The sequence below is a fragment of the Natator depressus genome, chromosome 4 (genome assembly GCF_965152275.1).
Source record: "Natator depressus isolate rNatDep1 chromosome 4, rNatDep2.hap1, whole genome shotgun sequence".
NCBI lineage: Eukaryota > Metazoa > Chordata > Testudines > Cheloniidae > Natator > Natator depressus.
The window spans coordinates 132,877,659-132,894,956 of record NC_134237.1 but is presented as its reverse complement, the minus strand read 5'-3'; the positions used below and the strand labels follow the sequence as shown (position 1 = coordinate 132,894,956).

At 48.7% G+C, this 17,298-nt stretch overlaps 1 long non-coding RNA gene across 1 annotated transcript in view; it reads left to right on the top strand.

The window, feature by feature from the left end:
- The first annotated feature begins 1,161 nt into the window (after positions 1-1,161).
- LOC141986878 (uncharacterized) overlaps positions 1,162-17,298 on the top strand; it is a 98,394-nt gene continuing 82,257 nt past the window's right edge. Inside the window, exons 1-5 of the long non-coding RNA XR_012639383.1 lie at positions 1,162-1,265; positions 4,379-4,551; positions 4,720-4,848; positions 15,369-15,448; positions 15,761-15,839. This is a non-coding gene — a long non-coding RNA (uncharacterized LOC141986878). The remainder of the gene's footprint in view (positions 1,266-4,378; positions 4,552-4,719; positions 4,849-15,368; positions 15,449-15,760; positions 15,840-17,298) is intronic.

Here is a 17,298-nt window from a genome sequence, read left to right as displayed (position 1 = left end):
GGCTGAAACGGGACTTATGGTCACCCTAGATGCACCTAAATACCTTCGACCATCAGGCCCTAGTGACTTGCTCAATGTCACACAGGGAGACTGTGGGAGAGGCAGGACTTAAATCCACATCCCCCACACCCCAGTCCATTGCCCTAAGTGCTAGTTCATCTTTCTGGCTAGGTACAGGCCTGAACTGCAGCCCTTCAACACCACTCCCTACACTGATGTGCAGCAACAGCTCAGGGATAGGACATGCTGCCTTCTCAAAGGGAGTGGGCAAGCTGCCTGCCCAGGGGCTCAGAGTGCCTTTGGGTTCTGCTAGGCCAGGCGTCACAGCCTGCACTTATAGAAGAGCTTGTTTTGAGTCGCAGTCGCAGGCTAGAAGCCTGATCACAGGACTGGGTCTCACATGCTCCAGGGTTTTAGATTATGGTTGTGTTGGAGACTCTGTGGTCTTCAGCAAATCATGTCACTGCTCCGTGCCTCGGTTTCCCCATTTGTGAGGTGGAGTTAATACTTATATACTTATCCACTTATCCTCAGAGAGGTGTTGGGAGGTTCACTAGGTAGTGTTTGTACCACACCTTAATGAGAGAAGAGGCTATGTAAGAGCTAAGTATTCATATGCCTAATTAAATTAATATCCGTAGGATGATATGGAGGCTGATTTAATATTTGGCACTTATACCCCTCCCCTCCCACAAATATACTACTAGCGAAGCTCAGGGATGAGCCACTTCAGCCCAGGAGGTAATTTGTAGGTGGGGAGTTATGAACAACTGAAAATAGCCTCCACATATGCAGCCCGAGGCCTCCGTGTTGGCCTCCTAGCAGCTCTCCCCAGCCAAGCAGGGTTGGGCTGGCTTGGGATTTGGTTAGGAAATCTCCAAGGAGCACCTGCGTGTTGGTATGGGTGATTCAGAAGGTGGCTCTCGTCCTGCTGTGTCAGCGCTGAACCCGGGCCCAAACATGATAGGAGGGAACACCAGGTGCTCTCTGCCCAGAGAAGAGAGCCCTATAATTTCAGCCCAATGAGTTAGTCTTGATTTCCGTGCTACAGAGATACTGGGAGCTGTTGAAACTCCTGCAACCCTCCCGCCCTCCCCCGGCCCCCGCCTTGAGAGCTGCTTTTGTTAGGTGTGGTTATGATTTATTTAGGCGGTACATCCTAGTGGCGAGGACACGAGACTGGGACTCAGAAGACCTGCTGTCCATCCCCAGCTCTGACACTGCCCTGCCAGGTGACCTTGGGCAAGTCATCTCCTTCTCTATGGGTATGTCTACACTACGAAATTAGGTCAAATTTATAGAAGTCGGTTTTTTAGAAGTTGGTTTTATATATTCGAGTGTGTGTGTCCCCACAGAAAATGCTCTAAGTGCATTAAGTGCATTAACTCAGCAGAGTGCTTCCACAGTACCAAGGCTAGAGTCGACTTCCGGAGTGTTGCACTGTGGGTAGCTATCCCACAGTTCCCGCAGTCTCCGCTGCCCATTGGAATTCTGGGTTGAAATCCCAATGCCTGATGGGGCTAAAACATTGTCGTGGGTGGTTCTGGGTACATATCGTCAGGCCCCCGTTCTCTCCCTCCCTCCGTGAAAGCAAGGGCAGACAATCGTTTCGCGCCTTTTTTCCTGAGTTACCTGTGCAGACGCCATACCACGGCAAGCATGGAGCCCGCTCAGCTCACTGTCACCATATGTCTCCTGGGTGCTGGCAGACATGGTACGGCATTGCTACACAGCAGCAGCAACCCATTGCCTTGTGGCAGCAGATGGTGCAATAGGACTGGTAGCCGTCATCGTCATGTCCGAGGTGCTCCTGGTCGCCTCTGTGAGGTTGATCAGGAGCGCCTGGGCAGACATGGGCGCAGGGACTAAATTTGGAGTGACTTGATCAGGTCATTCTCTTTAGTCCTGCAGTCAGTCCTATTGAACCATCTTATGGTGAGCAGGCAGGCGATACTGATTGCTAGCAGTCCTATTGTACCATCTTCTGCCGGGCAGGCAAGAGATGAGCATGGCTAGCAGTCCTATTGTACCATCTTCTGCCGAGCAGCCATGAGATGTGGATGGCATGCAGTCCTTCTGCACCGTCTACTGCCAGCCAAAGATGTAAAAGATAGATGGAGTGTATCAAAACAAGAAATAGACCAGATCTGTTTTGTACTCATCTGCACACCCCCCTTCGCCCCCCATCTAGGGGACTCATTCCTCTAGGTCACACTGCAGTCACTCACAGAGAAGGTGCAGCGAGGTAAATCTAGCCATGTATCAATCAGAGGCCAGACTAACCTCCTTGTTCCAATAAGAACAATAACTTAGGTGCACCATTTCTTATTGGAACCCTCCGTGAAGTCCTGCCTGAAATACTCCTTGTAAAGCCACCCCCTTTGTTGATTTTAACTCCCTGTAAGCCAACCCTGTAAGCCGTGTCGTCAGTCGCCCCTGCCTCCGTCAGAGCAATGGCAAACAATCGTGCATCTGAGTTGAGAGTGCTGTCCAGAGCAGTCACAATGGAGCACTCTGGGATAGCTTCTGGAGGCCAATACCATCAAATTGTGTGCACAGTACCCCGAATTTGACCCGGCAAGGCCGATTTAAGCGCTAATCCACTTGTCAGGGGTGGAGTAAGGAAATCGATTTTAAGAGCCCTTTAAGTCAAAATAAAGGGCTTCATCATGTGGACGGGTGCAGGTTTACATCGATTTAACGCTGCTAAATTCGACCTAAAGTCCTAGTGTAGACCAGGGCTATGCCTCTGTTTTTCCATCTGCCAAAGGCCGGTTAATGAAACCGACCTCCTAGGCAAAGCGCTGTGAGACCTAAAGAAAAGATGAGAAGTGCTGTGTCAGAGCTGGTGTTGTTCTACTACAACAGGGCCTAGAGATGCCAAGGGAGAGTGCGGCCCTGCTGTGCTAGGGCTGTGCAAACACAGTCAGAGACAGTGCCTGCCCCTAAGAGCTTACGATTTCAATAGACCAGGCAGCCCAAGGAAGTGCCAGCACCCCATGTTACAGATGAGGAACTCAGGCCCCGAGAGAGGAAGTGACTTGTCTAAGGTCATGCAGCACGTCAGGAGCCCAGCTGGAGGTAGACCCCAGGTGTCCGGCCTCCCAGTTCAGTGCCCTAACAGCTGCCTCTCCAAGAGCTGACTGTCTAAATCAGTGGTTCTCAACTGTGGTCCACCACTTGTTCGGGGAAAGCCCCTGGCTGGCTGGGCCGGTTTGTTTACCGGCCGCGTCCGCAGGTTCGGCTGATTGCAGCTCCCACTGGCCACGGTTTGCCACTCCAGGCCAATGGGGGCTGCGAGAAGCGGCACGGGCCAAGGGACATGCTGGCCGCCCTTCCCGCAGCCCCCATTGGCCTGGAGCAGCAAACCGCAGCCAGTGAGAGCCACGATCGGCTGAACCTGCGGATGCGGCAGGTAAACAAACCGACCCGGCGCACCAGGGGTTTCCCTGAACAAGCGGTGGACCACAGTTGAGAACCACTGGTCTAAATAGACAAGACAAAGGGTGGGAGAAGGTAAGTAGTAGTCCCATTTGATGGATGTGGACCTAAGGCATAAGGGCCCAGATCCTCAAAGGTGTTCAGGTGCCTAACTCAATTGATTACAATGGGATTTAGGCACCTCAATACCTTTGGGGACCTGGGCCAGAGAGATTAAAGTCACATAGAGTCTGACACAGCCAGGAGCTGAGTTTGGGTCTCCTGCTTATCCAGTGTCTGAACCACAATTCAATCCTTCACCTCTGCGTGCAGTGGGACAACTGCTTTTATGTGCGTGATTCTATGCCCAGGTAATCTAATGCAGGGAGAAAGCTTTGATATCTTCTGAGATAAAATCTACAAGAGAAGTGTCAGGGATTAGTTACTGGTGGTGTAACTAGGCAACCAGCAGCAACATGTCAGAAAGTAACCAATGTAAGCTCCCTCCGACACACCTCTGTTATTTCATTCACCATCATCTAATGGCTAAGACACACCTGCGTGATTTGTATTTTTCCTGCTTGTGCTTGATGGAGTCTGGACAAACCGGTAGCCTCTCTGTTTATGTAATAATGCTTGACATTTATAATCTGCCCATGGTTTTACGAGCACTTCCTTAGGCTCATAATGTCCCTGCTAGGTATCATGATCCCCATTTCACCTCTGGGGAAACGGAGGCACCAAGGAGTGACACGATGTCCTCAATGTCACGTGGTGAGCTTAGGGTTTGTAACTGAACCAGAGATCAGGGCAGGTCCACCGCCTGGTTTTTTTGCAACCCTTCACGTGGCTCTTGCTGCATCCTTGTCACAGGTCACTGAGCCACGGTCTTTGCCCCTGTCTTTCCGATGAGTGGCAAGAAAGATAATTGTTGATGACATGCACTCCTTTATTCTAGATGGCTGTTCCTGCTTCTACTGCCAGCTGTGGTCTGAGGATGCAGGGAGGACACATGCTGAGAAGAGAAGGCCATCTCCTCACAAGAACTTACTGGCGCTCTGACAAGGCTGCGGGATGGGCAGAGTGGGTGGAACACAGACATCCAGCCCAGGGAGAGGAGCCGGATTCAAGGTCAAATCAGAGCCAGGGCTTGGCAGTCGCTATCTTGGGCATCGTTTTGACAGCAGCTGGGCTGGATCAGGAGAACAAGCACGGTTCTTCCTGGTTCCGAACTGCTGGGGGTGGTTCACACTGACCTTTCTCTCAGGGTTTCTTAAGCCTTTTTCCGTCTTTCTTTAGAAACACAGGAAGAGGGATTTATCATTCAGAGGATATGGCTGCACAGGTGAGAAGACTGGCCTAGAACAGGGACTGGGAGACCAAACGCTTCTGTTCTGTTTCCACCTGTGAGACTTTGGATGAACTCAGGTGTGTGACTGCTCCACTTCTACAAGGGGTATGAAAACATAACTCAGAGGGTTTAATCAATGTTGGAAAAGTAGCTGGAGATCACGGAGGGACGCGAAGTGGTGTTATCCAGGAATTGGAATGAAGGGATCATGATGTTGCCTAATTGCCACCTACTGTCCCTTCTGCTGCACTACAGCCTTTATCTGTGTGCTTATGAGACAAAGCAGCAGGCGGTTCGAGTACCAATTGTGCAGTATGATAGCAACCAAAATATTATGGTCAGTAAGAAATCCAAATCCAATAATTCTTCCAAATAGGTGCCTCGCCGGTTGAGTAGCTGGGGGGTGGATTTGTGCAGCCAAGCTATCCAACCGGCAAAAAAGAAAACCAGCCGCTTTCCAGTGAGCCAGACCATACACAGTGTTTCAATGCCAGCCTGATCCTGGCCAGGGCTTCGGGTCATACATTGTCTCCCCCACCCAGCTGTGTATGTGGCCTCTCTGGCAGGATGGTCTGTTACAGCTGGATTTTTACTCCACACACCGACCCAGCGGTTTGGTAGCTAAGTGGTTAATCTCATGGTGAAAGGTCACCTCCTGCTGCAAATGGGCCCCTGATCCGTTGGGGTAGCACTGTTGGTGTGATGCCGGTCCTGTTGCTCCCTTATGTACTGTTGCCTTCACTCCATCAGCTTGTTAGGCCACCGGCTTGGGGGAGCTTTGACAGCTGACCTAGCTGTTTGTTTGGTTCCCCCAACCCCCTAAGTCTCCATTCTTTCCTCTAGCTAGGGATGAGCAAATGCCATAAACTTGGGTTCAAACATTGGGCTCAGGGTTATACGTGATTCATCCCAGCTGTTTTGTGGGAGGTTAGGGAGCCTCTGAGCACATCTATTGGCTGGAGCCCCACATGCGAGTTAGGCGTCCGAACGCGACCTCCCATTGGTTCGTGGATTGCTCTGGGGCTTAGGTGGGAGAGAGGTGCCTGGGTGCCCAGAGGAAGGCAGCAGCGTGCATGCCCGGAGGCGGGAACCTTTACTGCAAAGCTGAGGGGCTGAGTGAGGCTAGGCACTTTCCGTGATAGGCGGGGTGCCTAAGTACTTTTGTGGCCCCCCTGGAAGTGGGATGGTGCCTGTCACCTCAGCACCCAACACTTGAGATGGGCCTGACCCAAAACTCCAGGTCTCACCTTCAGGGGTGAGATTTTTAGAAGTGTTGAGCATTGGCCTAACTCCGCTCCCATTAGAACCAAGGGTGATCTTGACAGCGCCCATGCAGTGTCCAGCTGTGATCACTCCTGATTGGCTAAGAATTGGGTTCAGCCTGTTATTTTCTTATCCATCTTTCCCAGCCCAGCCAGGCCCCACTTATTTGTTTCTCTCATCCTCCAGTTATGTCCTGGATTCTAAGATCTCTGGGGTAGCTTTTGCCATTGATCATGTTTGTGCAGCCCCTGGCACAACGGGGGCCTGGCCGGATGGAGGCCTCCAGGTGCTATCATAACATAAATGTTAAACAAGAGTAATAAAATTCCCATTGACAGAAGTGGGAGCAGGCTTCGGCCAGGCCCTGAGCACTTCTGAAAATCTTACCCCCCTTGTCTGTAACAGGCTGCACCCCCATCCCAGAAACAACTGCAACCTGCAAGTGAGTATGTATTCCTGCTCTCCTGCTGTGCCTGATCCACTGTGAAGATGAGCCCTTCCCAGGGAGCAATGACTCTTAGATCATGCTGTAGCAGCTCATGGCTTAGCTCTGGAGATCCATTGTTCAAGCTGGCAGCTACCACCTCAAGTGGAGGGTGTTTAGATTCACTCTACTAGGGTTATGTTAGATACATCACCAAAGCAGCTACTTCTCTGGTAACTTCCTGGTACCTGCTAGTTCTCCCCAGTGCATGATTGCCCTTTCAAAAGTACTCTTTCCCAGCCTACCTCTCTCTGGTAGACCCTTTAAATCTGGCAGAATCAAGCAGATGCACTAGAGGGTATATTTGCAAGTGACAGAAGCACCAGCTGGTACGTAGCTCTCAGCACTGGCCAGCATTGAACTCTTGGGTGACCGAGGAGACCAGCCTGCTAATTAATCCATTTGGATCCCCCAGGCAACAGTGGTCGAGGGTTAATAGAGCCATGCACAAGCATCAATAGCCAACATGTAACAGAGAGCCTGATCATATTGTTAAATATGATCTAATTTAAAATCAATTTGAGAAACGTTTTATTCTAAAATGCTTCCCCATTTACATTTAATAAGCCCATTTCATTCCGGAGCCCAACTTGTTTGATAATTTCCCCATTAACAGGAGTATTTCCTCTGATCACACTGCAGCCGTGGCTTTTGGAAGTGATCATCCTATTACTTAGCTCTTTTCGTAATCTTCCAGATGCTTTGTAAACTTTAATGAATCCTTGCAAGACCCCTTAGAAAAAAAAATCATAATTGTGTGGGTGGGTCACTGCTCACTGCTGGATGGAACCAGAACTGCTCAACTGTGTGTCACGAACCCTGCACTGTTAGCAGCTAATGCTCCCTTAACCTGAGTGGTGGACTCTCTGGTTTGGGAGTAGAAGGACCTGAGTTCTGTGTCAGCTGTTGTCCTGAAGTTCCAAAAGGCCCCAATATGTAGTGGTAACTCTGTCCACGGACTTGTAACAGCATTCAATAGAAGTGATAGGCTGGCAGAGTAGGCCCTAGTTGGAATGCAAATAGATGTAGCTTTTGTAAGACAACTGAATGTCACCCACAAGTGACCAGCAGGTAGACGTTTAAGACAAAGACCTTGATCTTGCACCCATTGAAGTCATTGGCAAAACTCCCGGTGAGACTAGACCAGAGGTGGGCAAACTGCGGCCTGCGGGTCACATCCAGCCCGTGGGAGCATCCTGCCTGGCCCCTGAGCTCCCGGCCGGGGAGGCTAGCCCCTGGCTCCTCCCCTGCTGTCCCCCCAGCCCCGCAGCCTCAGCTCTCTGTGACGCCTGAGCTCTGGCCTGCTGCTCCTGCTGGGCAGCGCGGCGGTGTGGCTGGCTCCGGTATGGTAAGGGGGCGGGGAGTGGAGAGGTTCCAGGGGTCAGTCAGGGGACAGAAAGCAAGGGGCGGTTGGATGGGTTGGGGGTTCTGGGAGGGGGGGCGGTCAGGGGACTGGGGATGGATAGGCGTGGAAGTCCCAGGGCGCCTGTCAGGGGGAAGGAGTGTGGATAGGGGTCAGGGCAGTCAGGGGACAGGGAGCAGGGGGGATTGGATAGGGTATGGGTTCCCCGGGGGGGCAGTTAGGGGCAGGGGGTCCCGGGAGGGGGCGGTCAGGGGACAAGGAGTTGGATGGGGCGGGGGTTATGAGGGGGGCTGTCAGGGGGTGGAAGGTGGGAGGGGGCGGATAGGGGGCAGGGGCCAGGCTGTTTGGGGAGGAACAGTCTTCCCTACCCAGCCCTCCATACAGTTTTGCAACTCCAATATGGCCCTCGAGCCAAAAAGTTTGCCCACCCGTGGACTAGACACAGGCCTGTATATATGAAACGTTCCTAGTAATGAAGGCTGCAAGTGTTATCCCCCTGGTAGAGGGGAAACTGAGGCAGAGAGCTGGAGATTTGCACTAACAGAGCCCTGCCTCCTCGGTAGAGGAATATTCCCAATAAAAATGCGATAAGGTCAAGATGCCCTACACAAAATGCAAGATCCATTGACACTCTGATAGTCCAGCATGCTACCCTACTCTAGTGAAATACAATCAGGTAAAACAGGAGGAAAAACCAACTCATCATGTCTGGCTGAAATGATGGCAGAGGCATTTAAAATCTATTATTTTCAATTGACTGTCTTGCTGGGAGACACCCAAAGAGACCGTAAGATGCCATAATTCCACCAAGATGTAGCAGAGACATGAACAAACAGTTCAGCATCCTTTGGAGATGAAGTGGGAGAGGAACTTGGTAACATTCCTCACATCCAGCTCGCCTGCTGGGGAGCGGAATCTAAACACATAAAGAATGCACAGGCATGTGGGAGAGCTGCAGAGGCTAGAAAGAGGCAGAACCTAAGTGTAGGAGACTTATGTGCCTACGTGCTAGATATTAGGCAAGAATGATGCACTGCTCCTGGTCTGATGTGGATAGGGAGGGACTGTGGCTGAATGGTTAGAGCAGAGATTCCTTGGTTCTGCTGTCATTTGTTGCTGATTTGGTTGGTGGTCTGGGGAAAGTTACTGTCTCTGTGCCTCAGTTGATAGGAATTGCCATACCAGATCAGTCCTATGACCCCATAGTCCAGAATCCTGCCTCTGAGGGCAACCAGGAGTGGATGCTTCTGAGGAAGCTGCAGGCTTCTCCATGTGTAAACTCACTGGGTACACTAATTAACTCAAAGGGGTGCTCTGGGGGTTATTAATGCTTATTCAAGACTTTCCCATCCTGCGATGGGAAGTGAGGTCTCTTGGTTTATGCACAGGGCTGGGAATGGGGGATTTCTGAGTTCTAGTCCTGATTTAGTGGCAGCTGGTGAGCCTTGGGGAAGGTGGGGGGTCTTGGAGGCTCAAGCAGCAGCTCCAGCAAAACGGGGCGGGGCGGGGGCAGTTGGGTGCTGAAGGAGAGCCAAGTCTCCGTTTGGTCTGTGGTAAACTCCCGGAAGGCAGAGAACGTCTCACCGAGCCTGCCTGGAGTGCTGTTGAGGGCAAATCTCCATGGGTCCCAGCTGCTTCTTCTCTTGAGCTTTGTTCCTTTGCGGTGGGGCAAGCCGCAGGCTGCAGTGACCATGGAGCGCTCTCATGTGCTGTGCGCTAACTGCCTGCCCCCTGTAGACCCGGCTGGTAGTTTGTGTTGATGTCATTCAAGCCACTGGGATTTTTGCTGAAATGAGCCCAGCATTTGAGAAGCCCTATATTGCCCAAGCACTAAATAGGTACAAAATATTGCCTTTTCCTACGCTTTGTTCAATACTTCTCTCTGCGCTTGGCACTTCAGAGGGATAAACCAGCTTCATACAGCTCCTTGGCTAGATGCCCTAGGCTGAATTTCTTGATCTTGCAGGATAGTTGCCTTATTCTGTTTGTCACAGACATCTGACATCAGAACGCCAAGCCAGAACACAGTGCTGACCAAGCAAGCATGACTGCTGTGAGATCTGTCCTCGGATACTGTCCAACCTCAGGAATTGTTCAGGGAATTGGACAACTGGAAGGGGCGGGGGGGAGGAGGGGTGGAGTGGAGTGGGCTCAGCTCAAACAAGACGTGTTCTGATCATTTCAAGTCACCTGGGTAAGATTCACCAGGGTTTAACTCTTTTAGTGAATAGAATCATGGAAGTTTAGTGATGGAAGGTAAGCCAGCCCATCTCTACCTCAGCAGGCTGGTCCCTACTGTATATTTACTAGATCTACCTGTAGTCTAATGTTAAGTGTCCCAAGCAATGGGGCTTCCAGCACATCCCACGGCAGGTTATTCCACCAGGTATCAGATGCAATCATTAAGAAACATTGTAATAGAAACACCAGAGGATGCTGTGACCAGGATGGATGCAGGTTGCTTGAGCTCTGAAACGGCCCATGGGGAATTCCCAAACATGTCGTCCCCTGAACACCTCCATCCAACCCCAGGAAAACTTGCGCTGACTACTGAAATCCCCCAGATGCCCTCTAGCTCTGCATCTTCCTCTGCAAATCGGAAAGCACCAAAAAACCAGAGGAGATCTGACCCCTCACCCTTTACAAGCAAAATGGTGCCTAAGCTTGATGGAACCCAGCTGATGGCTGTGCTACAACAGGTGACTGCAGAAAATGTTGAAATTAAATCTACAGTTTCCACCTTACAGACCACCCATGAATGAGATTCAGGGTGCACTACACGCTCTGTCGAGACGGATGGGTGGAGCAGAACACACAATACCTGAAGTGGAAGATGACTGTAAAGAGAACAAATGACAGGTTATGAAGAACTGTAATGATATCGAGGCTATTAAGACCAATTGATCTAGAAAGCTGCTCATGATGACGTAACATCAGGATTGTGGGTGTCCCTGAGGAAATAGAGAAATGCAATTCCTCTGAATTTGTCCTTAAACTGCTAAATTGTCAGATCTGCTGGTAGATTTTTGTTCTGATATAGAGTGGGTACACTGGGCCCTTGCCCCAAGGAGGTCAGCTTAGAGCACTGACTGTGAAGTTCCTGAAGTTTACAACTAAGGAGTTTATACTGTATAAATGCAGAGAAAAAAAGGCATTGTTATGGGGAGAACCAACAATTAAAATACTGTTCTTTCAATATTATGCCCATGATGTATGTGGTTGCAATGAGGGCAGCTTTTAACCAAGAAAAACAATTGGCCAGAAAGATGGACTGGAGGTATTTTATTAAATACCTGGCCACATGCCATGTTAAGAATGGTGAGAAGATAGTATCATTCAGTTCCTTTCTTGAGGCAGAAAAATACCTCAAAAATCTGCAAACACCTCCCTTGTAAGAGGAGACATCTATGGAATGATCTGACCATATGAAATGTATGTATTGCTCGATGAGATCTGATATGGCTGCTCCAAACAAGTTGATGGGCGCTAGTTGATATTGATATTTTAGTTCCTTTTCTTTTTTTCTCTATGATTGGGGCTGAAGGGATATTATCAATTTACTTCCTATTGCCTTAACTGATGGAAAAGGAGCATCAGTGTAAAATCTATCATTTGATAAGTAATTATATATAATAAGTGCTTTATTAGATGGTGCTTCCTTATGTACTAATGTATCAAGGTTCTATTGGTAATAGGTGGTTACTATAGTTGAGATATTTGGGGACTCAGAGGCTGTGAGCATCTTCAAATTTCACCTGATGCGTATTTTGGATGCTTTAAACAGATTCTTCTTTTTGATTGTATGTTACTGTAGTGGGGCTGATTGGCTGCCCACAGACCTGGAGTGGGAGGAGTCCCTCATTGAATCCTAGGGGGTGGAGCCACACCACGCTCACCCTTCCCACTGGAAGTTAGTGGGCGGGACTGGAAGTATAAAAGGTGGGCTGGAGAACTCAGTTGGGAGGCTGCCACTGGAGGAGCCAGACCCCTCCTATGAGCTCCTGAGCTGGGAGGCTGCTGCAGACCCCAAGGGAGCCGAGGACTGGTCAGGGCCATTTACAGACCTGAGCACGGAGGAGCTGCAAATGCTGACAGAGGCCTTCTTCCAGGATGACCCTCTCCAGAGCCAGTACCCCGAGGGGGAGTTGGGAAGTGGCCTGGGGTAGCTGACCCCTGTCTGGCTGCAATGCTGAGAGCAAGTGAGTCAGTGTGTTGCGGTCAGGACCCCATGGACCTGGTGGCAGACCACTCTGCCACTGCTAGGGACCTGGGCCGGGATGCAGTGGCGGGGGTGGGCCTGCGTCCCCCCTGCCACCCAAATCCATGTGGGACAGTGTCCCCCTCTCTTAGGCAAGAAGCCTGTGCTTGTCAGCCCTCTGCCAGAGCTAGGAGGCCCCTACTGTTTGCTGCTCAGCCTGTGTGCAGTCCTGAGCCCCTCAGACTCTTTACTGCCCCAACCAGGAACTGGGGGTCCATAACTGTGTTTGTTGTTTGGCCCTGCCCACAGGCCTGAACTCATGTCTCCTGTTGTCCTGCTGATCCCCACGTCAGGCAATCCCTGGAGATGTAGTGGGGTGGATTGGCCACCCACAGACCAGGATGGGGAGGAGCCACTCCCTGCAACTGATGTGTATTTCTCTATCCACTGCCTTTTCTGTTTTGTTTTTTCACTTCTTTAATTCCTCTTTCTGCCCCTCCTTGTTACTCTCCCATGTTGGGAATTTCCTTCCCACTCCTGTAGAATATGTACTGGGAAGCGACACCTTACCCCTGGATTATATAACTTTCGCTGCTTCAATATGCAAGAACAATGTGATGCTCAGGAAAATTTGCAATGTCTCATTTATTCACAAAGCGACTTTACATTTTATCCAGTACATTTTAACAATGGTGGCTCTGATTACCTGTGTCTCTTGGAATATAAAGGGGTTTAATAACCTTATTACAAGGAAAAAATACTCAATGCTTTAAAAAGATATTAACATTGCCATGCTCCAGGAGACACATCTGACAGAACTTGAAGCTTGTGAACTGATGAGGAATTGGATAGGCCTCTTGATTTCTAGTTGCTTTAATTTGAAAGTGAGGGGTGTTGCTATACTAATCTATAAAAAGGTGAAAGTTAGTATTCTGAGCACGGGGTCTGACAGTGAGGGCAGATCTGCTGTGCTCAAGGCTGAAATTGGCAATTCTATAATCATCTTTGCCAATCTCTATGGTCCAAACCAGGATGATCCCAATATTTTTCCTAATTTTTTAGGAGTATTAATGACATGGGCCACCATCCTATTATTATAGCTAGAGAGCTTAATGAAAATCTAGACCCAGTCCTTTATAAATCTTCATCTTCGTATAAAAGCACAAATATTTGTCAGGTACTTCATATATACATGGCTGATCTAGGTTTACAGGATGTGTGGAGACTGGGTAAACCTAAAGCCAGGGACTACAGGTTTTTTTCCCCCACAGCTCATTCAACATATTTAAGATTTGGACTATTTCTTAGCGTTACAAGACTTGATCAGTTCTGTCACCAATTGTGGCATTGGTACTGTTCTATCTGACCATGTGCCTATACGTGTGTCTTTTAGGTTCCCAGGGTATGCACCCCCCCAACACAGAACCAATTATTGCCCAAGTGGCTTTGGGGAGATGGAGTTTGTTAATCCCCAGTTTGTGGGGTAAAATTAATTAATACACTGAACATAAATGTCCTTTCTAGAATTTTGTATGTCTTGGGGGGCTGGGGGGGGGGGTCTCCCTATTTCTATGCCTCAAAGTTATTTTGATAAATTCAATATTTTCAGAGCATTTATTTGGGGCTCAAGTAAGAAACCTAGCCTGGCACTGAACTAAATTACTGCTCCCTCTGTGACTGGGAGGATTTCCATTTTCCCAACTTGGAAAATTATTCTATCTCCTTTCTGTTAACCCAAGCATCTTTTTGACTGTTAGATATGACGTCACAGACTCCACCTTGGATTCTGACTGAATGAGAATTGGTACACCCTCTCCCCCATCAGGCATTGTAGGATCAAATTACTATAGATTTGATGGCTTCAGAGCTCTCACAATAGCGGCTGTGAGGCAAGCTTGGTCAGAGTTGACTAGAAAATTCTGCTCCCATCCACTCCTCTATGTAGAGGTGGCCCTATGGAGCAATCCTAGCCTTAAACTTGGCAAACCTTCATGTGGAGGGATTGGATGGACAATGGAACTATGACTATATCACAGCTAATTGACAATGATACATTGAAACTATTTGTAGATCTTCAGCAACAGTTTGGCTTGCCCTGCTCCAGAGCATGGAAATATCTCCAGTGAAAGCTCTTGCTTATGAATATATTTTGATGGGATGCACTGGGAGCTCCAGAACCTCTGGAACTCCTATTATATTGGAGGAAACTCCCTGGGTTTACTTGCCCAGCGGTAGTATTTGATTTTTCCGGCCCGCAAAACTGCCAGACTAACTTGAGAGTTGCTTGGAGGAGAGATTTGGATACATGGCGCTCTCTGACCCAATGTGATCCAATTGAATCTAATGCTTAAAAAAGCAACTATAGACCTGAGACTACTGCTTATTTTCCAAAAGACACCTTTTTCAATATACTGGTCCCCACATAGACTAATGGTAATGGGCCTCAGAAATGCTGACTGCTGTTGGAAATGTAACTCCTTGGTGCTCCATTAGCTCATGTGTTTTGGGAGTGCCCCTGTATCAAGAATTTCTAGTTTGAGGTGGACCAAGGGCCTAATTTGATATTGGATGCTAAATTGGAGCCCTCCTCCAGTTTCATTCTTGGATATATTCCTGATACCTGGAGGTTACCTGGTAACAAGGTAGCATGGTTCCAATGTACAGTTTTCATTGCTAAAAAATTAATCCTGTAAAAATGGAGAAGTTGATCCCTATCAAAATATTGATACCCGGCTCCATGATGTGGCTGACCTCACAGCTAATGAATTACTGGCCTTCTGCAGAAAGGGAATACTCGAAAAATTCAAAGCAATTTGGGCTGACTTTTTTTTAGAGGTTTATGATTAATGTAGACCCTGAAGATCAATATGTCCCTTCCCCTCCCCTCCCTTTATCCTAAACCTCTTTATTTACTTTGCATATTATAAGAAAGCTGGTATTTTGGTGTTTGGAAAAATAAAAATAATTAATAATAAAAAGAAACATTGTAATAACCAGTCTGATTTCCCCCCTGCTTAATTACATCCTTTTTTTCACCTATACCCCCACCCCTTGCACTACCCTACATGTTCTGTATCTTGCCTGATCCTATGTATTGCCATAATGAATATGTCCTAGATTCAAAAGTCCAGTGTCTTGTTACTGAAAGTCATGCAGTGACTTGAAGCAAGTTGAGAAAAGAATACATGGAACATAGTATGGGGAACAATCCTACATGGTGGGGAGGGTTGCCTATAAGGGACAAACTAATCTAACAGGACTTTCTTCTCTGCTCATTGATTCTCTCCAGGGCAGATCCAAGAGGGATTCTCCAGTGGAGCTACCCTGCAATCTGATTACATGCTTCTCACACCAATGGTGGCACACAGGGTAGGAAAACAGTCTCTTCCATCCCTCTCTGTCATTAGCTGCTGCTTCCATCTGCTCTAAGCAGTTGAGATCAGCTGTTCTGCCCTCCCTGCTAAGGGTTCTCCTTAATGTTTCTCCAGGGAGCCCTAGTTTCCTCATTCCAGTTGGTTGTTGAGTTTAGTGAGTATTGTGACTGCCCTTTCTATCCTTTATGTCCCTTCTTTTGGGAGGTCTCAATGGGCTAGCATGGTGCTGCCTAGGTAGGTGAACTGTTCTATGCTTTGATGTCTTTGCTGTCTAATGTGATGTTCCTGCTTGATGTCTTGGTTTCAGGGATGTTTGTTTTCTGCAAGCTGAGCCAGAAGAGAAAAACACAGCTGCAGGCAGCAAGGCGTACCAATAACCTAAGCAGGTAAGAAGCAGAAAACACTCCACCTTGGGGTTTCTTGTAGCCCTGGCTGCAAATACTGATCTCTTCCCAAGGGCCTGCAGACTAATTACAGTGCACCTGTAAGAGGGGAGGAGGATACTGTACTGAGATAACAAATCCTTGTTGACTTGCTACTGCACGCTTTCATGCTCCTGCGCTCAGACAGCTTGTTAGCCTTCCTAGTAATGATTAGACTTTGCTACAGAACAGAGTGAGACCTTGCCAGAGATTCTCCTAGTGTAGCCTTATAGAATCATAGGATGATAGGACTGGAAGGGACCTCAAGAGGTCATCTAGTCCAGTCCCCTGCACTCAAGGCAGGACTAAGTATTATCTAGACCAGAGGTCTCAAACACAGCCTGCGGGTTGCATGCGGCCGTCGGAGTTATTTCCTGCAGCCACCAAGCTCCCTGCCCCCTCTTCCCCCAGTGTGCCGTGTTCCCACGCCTCTGTCTACCTCCAGGCGCTTCCGCCACCAAACGATTCTTTGGCGGCACTTAGCACTTTCCAGGGGGGAGGAGCAGGGAGCCGCACACTCAGGGGAGGAGGCGGAGAAGAGGTGGGGCAGGGGTGGGGATTTGGGGAGGGGGTTAGAATAGGGGTGGGGGCAGGGCCTCATGGAAGGGGTGGAGTGGGGGGCAGGGCCAGGGGCAGTGTGTGTGGGGTGTCAGTGATGCGGCCCTTGACCCAATGTACTAGGCCTCATGTGGCCCTCATGGTGGTTTGAGTTTGAGATCCCTGATCTCAACCATCCCTGACAGGTGTTTGTCCAACCTGCTCTTAAAAATCCCCAGTGATGAGATTCCACAACCTCACTAGGCAAGTTATTCCAGTGCTTAACCACTCTGACAGTTAGAAAGTTTGTCCTAATGTCGAACCTAACCCACCCTGGCTGCAATTTAAGCCCATTGCTTCTTGTCTTATCCTCCAGAGGTTAAGAAGAACAATTTTTCTCCTGCTTCCTTGTAACAACCTTTTATGTACTTGAAAGCTGTTATGTCCCCTCTGACTTCTCTTCTCCAGACTAAACAAACCCAATTTTTTCAATCTTCCCTCATAGGTCACGTTTTCTAGACCTTTAATCATTTTTGTTGCTCTTCTCTGGACTTTCTCCAATTTGTCCACATCTTTCCTGAAATGTGGTGCCCAGAACTGGACACAATACTCCAGCTGAGGCCTAATCCGCACAGAGGAGTGTGGAAGAATTACTTACTAAATACTCCTGCTAATACATCCCAGAATGTTTGGTGCATGGGTGTTTTTTTGTCTTGCAACAGCGTTACACTGACTCATATTTAGCTTGTGATCCACTATGACCCCCAAATCCCTTTCCGCAGTATGCCTTCCTAGGCAGTCATTTCCCATTTTGTATGTGTGCAACTGATGGTTTCTTCTTAAGTGGAGTACTTATTGAATTTCATCCTATTTACTTCAGACTATT